The following is a 15,345-nucleotide window of genomic DNA, read 5'->3' as shown; positions in this document are numbered from 1 at the left end:
CATCAATATAGTTATATTAACTTCAATATAATTAAAAGCATCTGGCTATCATTTAATTACATTATTATATATCAGATAGGATACATGCCAGATTATGCTGACCTAAAAAAATCCCTATGGTTTAAAATAACTGTTTTATTTTACATTCACACTGTTTGTCCATCATGGGTCTCAGGGGATTTCCACTTATTGGAATCACTTAGGGATGCCCGCTGATGCAGGGGCCACCATCTCAAACGCTGTTTGTTCTCATGGCAGAGGATAAGATAATTTTGACAGTTTTCACATACCTGTTAAATAGTGTGGCCTGAATAATACACAGGGAGCTTCTGCTCACAGCCCATTGGTCAGAACTAGTCACATGGCCCTGCCCAGCCACAAGCACCCAGGAAGTAAGAGCCTCTCATGTGACCGGGAGGGGAGAACTGGAGATATTTGATAATGAGCACAGGTACTTACCACACATTGTGCATATTTGCTCTGTTCCTCCATCATTGTTTTCTACTAGATTCTGAAGGTAGGCACCTTCCTTAGGGATGTGTTAACCTAGAGAGTACAGTCAGCTGTCCATGTAAAACTGCAAACGGACAACCTGGGTGTGATCCTGGGCATTAACCCCTCCTGCCTGTGTGCCTTTGGGCAAGTCACTTCACCTTGTTGGTCCTCAGTTTCCTCATCTGTAAAGTGGGACAATAATAATGGCACTGACTTCAGAGGGCCATTGAGAGATTAATAAAAGAGTTAATACATGCAGTGAACATTGAGTGTGGCACACCATACACACTCAGTAAATGTTAGCTGTGTCTTTTGTAGCCCTGGAGTCAATCAACTACATAAGCAATTACAATTAAGTGTAATGGGTGTGTGTGTAGCTGTATTAGTCAGGGTTCTCTAGAGGGACAGAACTAATAGGATAAATGTATAGATAAAGGGGAGTTTATTGAGAGAATTGACTCACATAATCACAAGGTGAAGTCCCACAATAGGCCGTCTGCAAGCTGAGGAGCCAGGAAGCCAGTCCGATTCCCAAAACCTCAAAAGTAGGCAAGCCGACAGTACAGCCTTCCGTCTGTGGCTGAGGGCCCGAGAGCCCCTGGCAAACCACTGATGTAAGCCCAAGAGTCCAAAATCTGAGGAACTTGGGGTCTGATGTTCAAGAGCAGGAAGCATCCAGCATGCCAGAACAATGGAGGCCGGAAGACTCATCTAGTCTAGTCTTTCCATGTTCTTCTGCCTGCTTTTATCCTAGCTGTGTTGGCAGCTGATTACATGATGCCTACTCGGCGTGTGGGTCGGCCCCTCCCAGTCTACTGACTCAAATGTTAATCTCCTTTGCAACAGCTTCACAGACACACCCAGGAACAATACTTTGCATCCTTCAGTCCAATCAAGTTGACACTCAATATTAACCATCACAGTAGTGAAGTTCAGGCTATGGAGGGATCAAGCAGTGGGAAGGGAATCAAGTCTAGGGCTTTATGGGAAAAAGATCTCCCTGCAGGAGCAGGGCCTGAAGGAAGAGGGTGGTCCCCCAGGGGAAGAAGGTGGCAATCTACATTGCAGTCAGAGGGAACTGTAACTGTGCAGGATTGTGGTAAGCTTTAATGGACTTCCGTTAAAGGAATTCCGGATAGAGAGATGATTTGTATAAATGGTTGCTGCTTTTCCTTTGGTGCCTTGTAAGTGATATCAGGTTCGTAGCTCTTGCAGACATCTCAATTCTCAGTAAGAGCTGGCCTTCCAGAGTAGCCTTTGCCTTGCCCCTTGGATGTGCACTTCCTATGGCCTAAGACCAATTCATTAAGAGCTCAGAACGGCTCTCGGTGGGTGGCCCAGGAATGACTACTGTCTACTGTCTGCAGAATGGTGGGGAGAAACTTTTCTTAGAGGATTTTTGGAAACATAAGGACTAAATAAATTAGAGTTTGGATTACTTGAGCAAGCGGGTGCTTTTCAGAGTATAGAAAGCTAGGGTGTTTGCGTGTGTGTTGTGGTTGGGGGTGGGGAGAGCCAGTGAGGAAGGAGCAGGAAGAAATCCACAGGGAATTTTTGTAAAAGGCAGAACATTGCAGAGCTCTGTTTCTGAAGAGATAGATCATAACCTTGTCAATTTTATGCTAATTTCCCTTCCCCAGTCACTTTGGCTTGGATTTGCTCATCATGAGCCTCCAACCAGGTGTGTGTATGTTTAAGAAAACTGCTTTGAGCTGCAGTCCTGGCATCAGTCAGCAGCCACCCAGCCTGAAACTTCGATGAGGCTGGTGGGTGAGATTGTCTGGCTGGCACCCTGGTAAGAGTGTCATTTACTGAGACAAACTGACTTTCTAGAAAGAACTTCCACTTGACCAGCAGGCAAGAGCAAAACACGTAGTGATGAGGCACAGTGGAGGTTTCTTGCCCTCCAGGAATCATGAAACCAGTAAGGTGCACCGCCATGACTTCAGCCCTACTATGTGCCAGGCACTGCATGAAGTTCTTTTCCCAGATAATCTTGTTTTCCACAGCAACCTTGAAATGGAAATGTTATTTCAAGGAGGATTCCCTGCTATGTCCAATTTGACACAGTTGATTGAGGGAACAGCCATAGCCCAAAATCATGGTTTTTATTACTTGGAAACATGTGTAGTAGATGTCCTGGTTTTTTATCTTATTCCTGACTCTGCAACCCTTCTCCTCACTCAAGGAAAAGTTTAACTACCTAATGTTTTAGTGTCTTGGCCATGTCACCTGAAAGAAAAAGCCCTATATGCTGGTACGAAAATCCTTATTTAGGGGTGAGGAAACTGAGGAAAAGAGAAATCAAGTCACACTAAGTTCCAAAGTGGCAAAGCTGCGATTGCTTTTTTCTTTCCATTTATTTTTTTTTACATAATTTCAGGCCTGTACACAAGTTGCAAACAAATTTCTGTATACTCCTTATCCAGTTTCCCCAAATGTTAACACTTTACCCCATTGGTTTTATCCTCCTGCTTTTATTTTTTTCTAAGCCATTTGAGAATCAGTTGAAGGTTTAATGTCACCTTATTCCTAAATATTTCAGTATTTATTTCCCCAAAACAAGGATGGTCTCTTACATTACTGCAGAACAGCTATTAAAATAAGAGGAATGATATGGATACAGACACACTTTTATGATTTAATCTACAGAGTTTGTTCGTATTTCACCAATTGACAAATAGTCCCTATAGTGTACTTATTGCTAAAACAATAAAAAGAAAGAAAAAAAAAAAAACAAGATATAAAAAGAGATGAAAGAAAAAAAGCAAAAGAAGGCCCATGCATGGTAGCTCATACCTGTAATCTCTACACTTTGGGAGGTCGAGGCAGGTGGGTCAGATCACTTGGGCTCAGGAGCTCAAGACCAGCCTGGGTAACACAACAAGACCCTATCCTTACAAAAAATAAAATAAAATTAGCTGGGGGTGCTGGTGCATACCTGTGGTTCCAACTGCTTTGGAGACTGAGATGGGAGGATCATCTGAGCCCAGGAGGTCAAGGCTGTAGTGAGGTGTGATGTCACCACTGTACTCCAGCCTGGGTAACAGAGCTAGACCCTGTCTCAAATAAAAAAAGAAAAAGGAAAAGAAAAAGAAAAAAGAGAAAAGAAAAAAGAAAAAGAAAGAAATGAAAAGAAAAAAATTCTAAATCATACAGTGCATTCAATTGTCATGTCTTGTAGTTTCTATTAATCTGGAAGAGTTTCTCAGTCTTTGGTTGTACTGTATGCATTGACAGTTTTGAAGAGTACAGGACAGTTATTTTGCAGAAAGTTCATCAATTTGGATTTGTCACATTAGATTTACAGTGAGTGCTTTTGACAGGAACAGCACAGAAGTAATGTTATGTTCTCCACGGTGCATTGTATCAGAAGGTACATGCTGGCACTGTGCCCTGTTATTGGTGAGGTTTGGCTTTGATCATTTGGTTAAGGTGGTTTCTGCAGTTTCCTCCACTGTAAAGTGATTAATTTTCCCTGTGCAATTAATGACTATCTTGTAGGGAGATATTTGAAACTATGTGAACATCAGAACTAGGACTTTTAACTCAGACTTTCTGACTACAGAATCTGCAAACATCTGCTAAGCTTACCATTTCCCTATATAGTGGTTGTGTGTTCTGGATCTACCAGGCACTATGCTAGTTGAGTTAAATGTGTTAGTGCTTTTAACTCTCACAGTAATTTTCAGAGATATGGGTGTCCCATCTCTCACACTTAGTTTCCCATCTATGTCATAGAAACAGATTCAGGATATGGAATGATAGACAATGGAGGCTTGGAAGGCTGGGGGAGCAGGAGGGTTGTGGATGATGAGAAATTACTTAATGAGTATAATATGCATTATTTGGGTGATGAATACCCTGGAAGCTCTGACTTCACCACTACACAATACAGCCATTTAACAAAATTACACTAGAATCCAATAAATGGATACAGATAGAAACTTAAAATCTCCAAGTATATTCAGGATCCAGATGAGTTAATCAGCTCTTGCTAAAAGAATGAGAAAGGTGATCCCTAGTTCCATCCTCTGGTCCTAGAACCCAAACTAGGAGCTGAAATAGCTCTCACAGATTCCCAAGAAGCAGATGTCTCTGTAAGTATTATACAAACAAAACTCTTGCCAGAGATGGGAACTAATAGGGGAAAATCCATGTGCGTGCAACTTGGAAAGGGCCTGGATCAACTGCAGGAATGGCTTTTTATGAGATTTAATATTCCCCTCACTGGAGACACATTACTATCGAATAATAAACAGCAGAGTCTGTGGTGTTGATCTTTAAAGTAAATCCTATTGCTATTAGCTTATCTGTCCAACTATTAAAACTAATAAAATAATAAACTCTATGACACAGACACTTAGCTCAGTTCAATCCTCCCTTCTAACTGCAATTTTCTCCTTCTATGACTGTTGGTTTTTTCAGCAATTTCCTGCTTATCATTAAACTATCTGGAACATTTTCATATGTTTGGATGACAGTTTTTAGTTTCCCTGGGATAGTTTTGTATTCCTGTCTCTCTCTCTCAAAATTTATTGTCTATTTTTGCTTCAATCTTTACTTAACTTTTGCAGCCTGTCATCCCAGCAGGCAGGAATGCTTCTTTGTCAGGTTCAAAATCACCTGTCTCTTGGGGCCATTGTGAACTTGCTAAGGAAAAAGAGAAAAAAACACTCCAAATTAAATGGGAGAGGAACCCGAATACTCATTCAGGCTTCATTAGCTATGCAATCTCTGAGAAACTGGTCAAAATTATTTTATAAGTTTGGAGAAGATCAGGAAAAAAAACCATACAGAGGTATTACTTCTTATGTGGGGGTTAACTCTATGTACAGTGACAGCCTAAAGTGATCTGAACATAAAATAAAAAGATCCCCAAGTCTCCCTTAGACTATTGCTGTACTAGAGACCAATATCTCATCCTTCTGTAAGTCTACCAGATGCAGTTTTCTTTCCATCATTGAAGATCTCTTTCTGTATTTGAGAACCAGAAAAAGTAGCTGACTGTATTGAAAGGGCATGTTGCATGTTGTATGTAAACAGTCAGCTGTGTTTAAGGACCATATATATATGCCCCTAGAATGACACTCAATATAGTGGATGCTTGGACTGAGTGAAGACCAAATTTGCCCTCCCATCTCACTCTTCGGAGCATGTGCTCACAGTGAAATGTTTTAGTTCTCCCTCCCTCTCTCCCTCTTTGTCCTGGAGCAGAGAGTTGGACTTTCTTATAATGACTGTGTCAGACAGGGCATGGTGGCACATGCCTGTAATCCCAGCACTTGGGGAGGCTGAGGCAGGCAGATCACATGAGGCCAAGAGTTAGAGACCAGCCTGGCCAACATGGCAAAACCCTGTCTCTGCTAAAAATACAAAAATTAGTCAGGAATGGTAGTGTGTGTCTATAATCCTAGCTACTCAAGAGACTGAGGCATGAGAACTGCTTGAACCCAGGAGGTGGAGGTTGCAGTCAACTGAGATGGCACCACTGCACTCCAGCCTGGATGACAGCGCAAGACTCTCTCTCAAAAAAAAAAAAAAAAAAATCAAAAAACAAAACCATGTTGATGAGACTGCTTCCCTGTTTTTAATTCTCCAACACCCAGATCTCAGCAGGTCACAGACTTTGCAACTTCATTCTATTGATTTTCTGGCCTTAGTCTTAAGAGCATCACAGATTCTAGTATAAAGGAAGACCCTGGGGTGAGAGGCTGTTTTCATGTCTCAGGCATCTTGTATTCTATCTCTAGCCATCAGTATTAGCAGTGTTTTGCCAATGTTCAGAAAAGCATAGTATCAGATGACAATCGACAGACTGAATGGTAATTTGACCCACTGCCAAAACCCCACAGGTCTTACACCTTCTCCCTTCTTTTTAACTTAGTGGATTTGTGTATGTCTGTGTCTGAATGAGGTGAGAAATACGTTACTCAGGCAAAAAGAAAGACGTGCTTAGGAAGAGTTTTAATTTGGTCTGAGTACTTTAGTACCTCAAAAAGGACTTTTCTCCACACCCTGCCCCCAACCAAGTATAAAAGAAACATATATTCATTCCAGAAAATATGGAAAAAGCAGTGAATCAGTCAAGGGACATGACTATAAGAAACATAAGCCAACTCCAACTGGCTTAAGCAAAACTTAATTTATTTGATGCATGGCCTGGATAACCAAGCACTGGCAGGAGGTTTTGCAAACTGGGTTTAGAAAGCAGGAATGAATTATGGAAGCTATAGGAGACAGGAGAGCAAGAGCCATAGCTATACTCTCATGGTGGGAAGTTTCAGGTCAGCACACTTCTGCTTGTGGTGAATGGCCTGGAACTGCTCTTCCTGTTGCATCATTCACTAATTCACTAAAAATGCAAAGTCTTGGGACAGGGCATCTGATTGGGTGGACTAAAGTCACATGGCTATTTTCTGGTTGAATCTCCCAACTTCTGTAGTGAAAGGCAAACACCTAAAATTCCCTGGCCACCAATGCACCATATGGGATCCCTCAAAATAAAATTTGGATGTGGTAGTCAAGTCCCATGATCTCCCCCAGTGATCCATGATTTCCACCGCCTGGTGTTTACACTCTTGTGTAGCAACCCCCTCCCCACCCCCACACACATACACACATACACATTGAATCAGAGCTGGTCTGTATGAGCAATAGATTATGCTAGAGGAAACAGTGCATAGCTTTAGAGTTGGGTCATAAAAGGCATTGTGCTTCTTCCTTGGTCTCTTGGATTGCCTGCTGTGGGAGAGGCAGCTGTCAAGTCATGAGGATACCCAAGCAGCATGTGGAGAGGCCCACGTTGGGAGAAAGTGAGGCCTCCTGCCAAAAGCCAGCATGAATTTGCTAGCTGTGTAAGCTGGGAGTGACTCAACATGGAAGCAGATGCTCCAGTCCCATTCCAGCTTTCAGATGAGAGTGCAGCCCCTGACAACATCAAGACTGCAACCTCAGGAAAGACTCAGTCAGAATCAGCCAGCTGAGCTGCTCCCAAATTCTTGACTCATGAAAACTGTGAGACACAATAAATGTTTATTCTTGCTTTAAGTGTCTGTGTTTTGGAGTGAAGTTGTTACACAGCAATAGGTAATTAAAACAGTGTCCTCCCAGATCCCAGGAGATTCTTTTAACTGGCTGTGCAGGTGCTGTTGTTAAGAACTCCAACCTACCATCTTCTCCAGAGCACTACTCTTGTGTGATGTGCACTCCCTCACCCACAGGTCCCTGAGAATTAGCTCTTTCCCCATCTCTCACTCCCAACATGCAATGCAACCAATTTTTCCATCAGTACTTCTCCCTTATCTCAAAAAGATACTGACTCTATGATGCAATTTACACTCTAGAGCTCCCCTCAGGACCAGGCTGAGGCTGCACTGCACTGGAAAACACATCTTTTCTGTTTCTCCCCTTCTCTATCTTGCGTTCCTCACCACCTTACAGGTTGAAAACATATCCTCAGTAAATAACTTACACAAGAATTTGCCTCTCAGGTGCTACTTCTTGGAAGGAGTAGTGGATCCCAGCTTCTTTCCTCTGAGCTTCTATAACAAAATACCACAGACAGGGTGGCTTATAAACAACAGGAATTTGTGTTTCATCATTTGGGAGGCTGGAGGACTGACATCAGGGTGCCAGCATAGTTGGGTTCTGGTGAGGTCTGTCTTCCTGGCTTGTCTGCCTTCTTGCTGAGTCCTTATATAGTGGAAAGAGGGTGAGAGAGCTCTCTGGGGTGCACCCTCATGACCGAATTACATCCCAAAGTCTCCACCTCCCCATACCATCATGTTGGAGGTTAAGATTTCAATATATGAATTTGGCGGGGGGACACAAACATTTACAGACCTTCAGTCCACAGTAGATGCAAAGCAGAAAAAATCGCAAGATATGACTAATATTGTTCATCCTCTCAACGGCCCAACTTGCCTTCCCCCCAACCCCCGCCAAGTATTTACACTTTTAAATATGCCCTACTCAAATATCTGCACCTCCCTATGCAAGCAGAGACAGATCTGCCTCCTCCCTGCAGGAGTAAAAAAAATCCATATCTTCTTAGTGAATGCTGTTAGCCACAAGCACAAGCTTCCTGCGTCACGTTTATTTTCTTCTATTATTTTGTGCCCTCTTTCAATATCTTGCAACCTATGAAATGGCAAATTTAACTATTCCCATATACCATAGTCTGTGAAAAGGAGAAGAAAGAGAATCAAAAGTATTTAGAACATGTAAATATATGTCTGACACAAAGAAACAAGATACAATAAATTTTCATAAAACTCATAAGGCCATGGATAGGATTTGCTACCCTTCCACATCCCATTCATATTTCGTGTTTGAGTTTATTTACCCCATGAGGTGATCCAAGCCTTTATTTCTGAGAGAACTAAATCCTTGATGTCCTTAAATGGAAAGACTTGACATAATTTTCCATTCACTTTGACGACTGTATGTAGCTGCATGGGGCTGGAAGACACCCAGGGAATCCCCTTAGTTCCATTCATACTCCTCCAGCTCGTGTTGTAAATCAGAATTTCTGCTTTCCTTTGATAGAGAGGGTCACCAGTCCCAGCCTGCTAGCACCATAAACCTCTCTTTTTATTGCAACATAAGGAATACCCAAAGTCACACGCAGCCTCACCTCCCAGTCATAATTGGGCTCCCTCTTGGAAGCATCGTATGTCGAGATTCAGATTCTGAGAAGTTACATGAGCGTGCCCAAGGTCACCCGGTGGTAGAGACTTGAATTCATGTCTATCTGATTCCAAAGTTTGAATATTTAGCTGATTCATCTGCTTCAGGGAGTGTAAAGACCTTTGTATTCTGTGTAGGTCGTGGCAGAGGACAAGTAGAAGGGGGTACTAGTAGAGAAATGCCATCCAAGGAAAGGCTGTGTGGGGTAGTGGAACAACCCATGGCTGGAGCCCCAGCTCTGTACTTATATTCATTCAACATTATTTGGCGAGCTCTTTCTAGGTGGCAGGCACTGTCCTAGGCACTAAAAATAGAGCAGTGCTCATCAACAAACTCTTGCATTTACCTTCTTAGTCATCTGTCCCCTGCAAGTTATTTCACTTCTCCTAGCCTTGCTCTCCTGACCTATAAGATGAGGGTATTAATACCTACTAGATGAGAGCAGTCAGTTTGTTTTGTCACTAGGAAAATGAGGACATTAATACCCAATCTTGCTGGGAGAATTATATCAGGCAAATGTAGATAGACCCATTTATCGCACCAACAGTTACGGAGCATCTACCGTGTGGCAGTGGCTGGGCTGAGCTCTGAGAACACATCCATTGAGCAAGCCAAATACAGTTTCTGCTCTCTTGGACTTTGCACTGAGTGAAGTTGGATATTAAGCAAAAAAATCACAACCACGACTAGGGTTTTCAATGGATATCCAGGTAGCCACAGTGACTGCTATTATTCTTCCTTTTCCTTGCCCTGCTGGTGCTTGTTTCCTCCTACTTTAAGGTCTCCAGAGTTGGGGGAGCTTACAACACCTCTCTTGTTTGTCTACAGAGTCCTGAAAAAGAGAAGAGCGTTTTGACACTGTATGGCAGAGGCAGGGAAGAGTTAAAGTAGAAAAGTTCCTCAAAGGGGCAGCAACCAATGAGTCTGCTGCCATCCTGGCTGAGTCTTGCTGTCCCTGTGCCATGGCTTTAGGTTTATGGAAAAAAAATAAGCCTTTTAGAGAGGAAGAGAGGAAGTCTGTTTTCCTACAGCTCAGCTGAAAATCTCATCGTTCTGTGGAATTCTTTTCCCCCTTTAATGTGCACAGTTTGGGGATGAATTTGACTCCTCTGTCAGTTTCCTCTGGATGTTTTGTTGCAAGGAGGACTTATGGACTCTGCGACCAAACACAAATGGCCAAGTCCTAATTCTGTAGTTCCTTGGTTCTAGCAGCGTGTGCCTAGAAAGGTGCCTGGCATGCAGTAGGTGCCCCCACAAACGTATGCTGGATGAATTGCCGCCTGGGGACCCCAGGGTAGTCATAGCATTCTGGAAGATCTGTCTTCTCACTCCTCTTGTTTGCAGAAGAAAAAGGTGTCAATCTGTCTTTCTGCATCAGCAGGTCTGTCAGGGTAGAAATACACCAGGATTCTAGATCATTCGTGTTTGAGGAACGTGTGCTAGATATGTCATTCCACTGGCATTTTACAGGTTGGATCGTTGAGATATTTAAAAAACAAAGAGACAAGCACATCACACCCATTTTTCCCTCCCACGAGAAGAGGCTATGAAATGATTCTACTTTGACCCCTAATTCATTTCCCTGGGGATTCTGCTTATTAGTTGCTCCAAGTCTCAAGCGTCTGGCAGAGATGTGTCTGTCTTCTTGTTGGCTAATGGTTTTGTCATTAGTCTGATGAATAGACTTGATCTAACATTCTTCAACTCCAGAGTAGGAGGGACTCTTCCACTCACCACGCTGCTGACCCTGTCAGTTTACAGCACAGAAATATTCCAGTTGGGCTTTTGTGAGGAGGCAGATTAAACAGAAAAAGTGTTTCTTTTTCCCTGGCCAAGTAATTTTGGATTGAGAGAGTGCAAAAGTTGCTTTGTAGTTTGAGAACTGCTCATAAAAGTAAATTTCTTTTTTTAATGCAATGATTAGAATTGCTTTGCTAGAGGAAAGTTACATATAACTAGATACTTGCTAGTGTATCTTGTATATTAGTATATTATAATAATCTCAAGCACACGATAGGCATATTTATTAAATGAATAGTTATTATGTAAATGGAAAAAGATAAATAAGACCAAAGGGTGACAGATATTCAACAAATATTTGATGAATAAAGAAGTTAACAGATAAAATACATGAATGAAAGTAGTTCCCAGGATGAAAGAAACATGAAGTCAATGAGACTGGAATGTGTTAGAGAATTGCAGGGTGTCTGTCAGCAGATAATGGTGCCCTTGCTTTTCTTCCCACAATTCGCAGGGGCAGTTTCTCTGCACCTGTCCTTTGTCCAAGGTGACTCATTTCTTCCGGCCACAATTGTCTGACCAGAAATGGCATCTAGGCCCAGGGAACAAATAAAAAATATCTTTCCCAAGAAGACAGAACTGAAGCTTAGATGAAGATTCGGTGTTGCAGGGACAGTAATAAGCTTATGTGACTACTACAGGAAACCATCTTTTGCTTGCCAATGAGATAAGGAAGAAGGAAAAGATGGTCTGCCATGAGGAAGAAGAATAGAAGAGAGGGAGAGAGAAAGAGACAAGGAGGGAGGGATGGAGAGAGAGAGAGAAAGATTGATTCAGGAAAGAGAAATGGGCCACACCTGGTGGCTCATGACTGTAATCCCAGCACTTTGGGAGGCTGAGGCGGGTGAATCACCTGAGGTCAGGAGTTCAAGACCAGCCTGGTAAACATGGTGAAACCTCGTCTCTACTAAAAATACAAAAATTAGCTAGGTGTGGTGGTGCATGCCTGTAGTTCCAACTATTCAGGAGGCTGAGGCAGGAGAACTGCTTGAACCTGGTAGGTGGAGGTTGCAGTGAACCAAGATCGCACCACTGCACTCCAACCTGGGTGACAGAGTGAGATTCCGTCTCAGAAAAAAAAAAAAGGGGGGGGGAGTTGGGGAGAGAGAGAGAGAGAGAAATAGAGAAAGAGAAATGTCTGCATACCTGAGATTCTTCTAGTTCCCAGATATAACCCCAAATCTTTATAATTTCTTCGACATTTTCCCTGAAGTTAGTATACATTGATTTATGCCATTACAAACACTTTTTTTTTTTTTTGAGTCAGCGTCTCACTCTGTTGCCCAGGCTGGAGTACAGTGGCACATTCTCAGTTCACTGCAACCTCTGCCTCCCAGGTTCAAGTGATTCTCCTGCTTCAGCCACCCAAGCAGCTGGGTTTACAGGCATGTGCCACCACACCCCGATAATTTTTGTAGTTTTAGCAGAGACAGGGTTTACCGTGTTGGCCAGGCTGGTCTCTTAACTCCCAGCCTCAAGTGATCCACCCATCTCAGCCTCCAAAGTGCTGGTATTATAGGCGTGAACCACTCACCCGACCCCCAAACACTCTTAAAGTACGTGCCCAGAGATGAGACATTGTAGCCTTTATGGTCTTTGTCCATGCAAACACAAAGACTGGATCTCTCAAGCAGCCTTCCTAATATTTCCCATTCCCTTCCTACTTCTTAAGGTCCTAGGTTGTAATGAGTATTTTTTTCATTTTCCTTTTTAATTATAAAAAAACAAGGAGGAGGAGAAGGAAGCTGAAGGGGGGAGGAGAAAGAAAAACTGAAATCCCTTTGTCCTCACGTCTGTGAACTGGCTGACGAGGCGCTGCTGTTTGATTTGGTTGCCACTCAGGGCTGAGGTTTGTCTTCTCCACTTTTCACATGGACTTCTGTTGCTTTTTCTTGGCTTCTGGTTGCTCAAGAGGACTGAAGGGTGTCCAGGGCCCGGCTGTGGTGTTTGCATTGGCTGTCAGAGCCGAAGGGGCGGCAGAAGGGCCTGACCTCCACCTCAGAGCAACAGGAGTTTCCTTTCTGGGGTTCCTTGTCTCGGGGATTAGGACAAAACACACCCACAGTTGAGCTTCAGTAAAACCTGATTAGAGTGTCCTGGAAGTGTTTGTTTTGTGGGGCGACCACTATAGATCATGGGAAACGAATGCTGCTTCTCTTCCTCTCTTCTCTTCCCCAGCAAGGGAGGCTGGTGGCTTTGGCTGCCTTGGTGGAAAAACCAATACTCTTCCGCAAATGGGTTCTTCTCACAGCCGTGAATTAGTGTTGGCACAGACGCCTCTGAGTGGGGATCCCACAAAGGTGCAAGCCTTTGCAAACACAGGACCTCAAAGATGTGGGGTGGATGGGGCGGCTGGGTCAGGTAGAGAGCCAAGGAGGGCAGTGAGTGTCGCTAAATGGAAATGCTGACAAGACTGAGAGTTAGGAGGGACAAGGTGTCCTGGCACCTTTCTCTGTGTCAGACAGGGCACCTCAGCCAGTTTGCAAGGTGTTGGCCAAGGCATCTGTGAAACCCAGCAGCCAGAAAACTCATGACTGGCTGGGAAAAGCACCATTATAACAACAAGAAGAAAGGAGCTTGTTTTATGAATACATTTGCAGAGCCTGGAAACTGCAGGGAAGGGGAAGTTTAACATAATGGGACCCTCGTGGAATCCCTCTCATCCGCCTAAAACACACACCTCTGTGGTTTCTTTTCTCCCCCATGTCCTTTCTCAGGCACCACCTCCACCTTTGCCACCCTGACCCCATTGGCTGGCCTTTTCCTCCCCTTGCCCTCACCAATCAGCTGGGCCTGCCAGTCCGAAGGCTAGGGCATGACATATTTGCACCATGCGTAAACACCACTCACCATTAAGAGCTCCCTCTAATGAGAAACAGAGCCACAGAGGGGAAGCTTCAAAGTGGTTAACGGAAGGAAGTGCCTGGAACGAAATCCGACTTGATGTCCCAATTAATACGTCCTCTAATTCTATTTCCTGCCCTTGCGGGCTTGCAGCCGCCTCCCTCTAATTTCTGTGGGAGACAGAGACTCGGCTGATGGGGAGGAAGAAACCTGGAAATGGGACGGCTTCACGGATGACTTGATACACAGGCAATGGGCATATTAGGACAAATTAGGGAATTAAGGAGGAGGAAAAAAAAGAGACGACGACAGTCAGAGGAAATGTCATCTCAAGTAATAGTATTAATGGAGACTGGGGTTTTGCTGGAGAGGGTGGCTGGAGATATTGAGAGCTAAAAACACCAGCCAAATTGTCTTTTATTTCAGGCTGGGAGAGAGGAGCCATTGCCAGACCCTTTCTTCTCTGCTCTAGGATGTTGGGGGAAAAACAGCCTTGGGTCTCTTCAGTAGGATTAGAGGCAGGCCCCAATCTCAGCCCAAAGTCTGTTGTATTCAGATGAAGGCTTTATGGAAATAAAATGAAATATGAAGACATAAGTCTGGCAATAGTCAAGTTAGAATAAGTGGTGGACTCTGGAAGTGTGAAAAGACCTTTGAAATATCTCTTTTTAGTCTGGTCAGCCTGAAAGTCCACCATTTGATTGCTCTTTTTCAGTTGGGCATTGCCTTCTCTGTATTGTCCCATACAGAGACAGATGCTTGCAGAGGGTAAAACATGGCATCCCTGAGGCAGTGGGATAAAGAGTTTGTCAGGGGCATCAGACACCCCAGAAGAAGTGGTGACCAGAAGACCCTCATCCACTCGGCTGCAATGATTTGAACAATCTCTGGTTGATTCCCATCCTCAGTTTCTCCAGCACTCTTTTCTATCCTCTGTCCATCTTGCACACACCTGCCTCATGATCTTTCTAAAATACAACACCCATCTTGTCTTCACCCCACTTAAATATCTGGTGGGGCTCCCCAGTGCCTGTGTGGTCAAGTCTGGCCACCTTAACATGGCATTTAAGGCCTGTCATAAACCACATGGGTTTTCTCTGGAGCCTGGCTATCCTCCACTCTCCTGGGCCTCCACCCAATCCCAGGGTCTCCCCAGTCTGCCAAACTCATTCCTTTTCCATAGTCTTGTACCCGGTGACTTCCTCCAGCTTTATCTTTCTCCCTTTTCTTTACCCAGGGGGCTCCCTGTTTACCCATCAAGTCTAAGTTCCAATGGCCTCTCCTTATAAAGCCTTTCCAGGCATCTAAGTCACCTCTCTGTGTTCCTGGGGACCTCTCTTTGAATCTCTGCACCATCCCACATGCCACTGCATTGAAATAATTGGCTTTTATATCTGGTTTCCCCAGGAGATTGAGTCTCCCAGAAGACACACAGAGGACAGAACTAATGGTACAAGTTTCTGTATATCTGCACTGTTTGACATAACATCAGAGCTCAATAAATGGAGAGAGAAA

This window comes from Macaca nemestrina, chromosome 10 (genome assembly GCF_043159975.1).
Source record: "Macaca nemestrina isolate mMacNem1 chromosome 10, mMacNem.hap1, whole genome shotgun sequence".
NCBI lineage: Eukaryota > Metazoa > Chordata > Mammalia > Primates > Cercopithecidae > Macaca > Macaca nemestrina.
Note: the sequence above shows the minus strand (reverse complement) of the source record.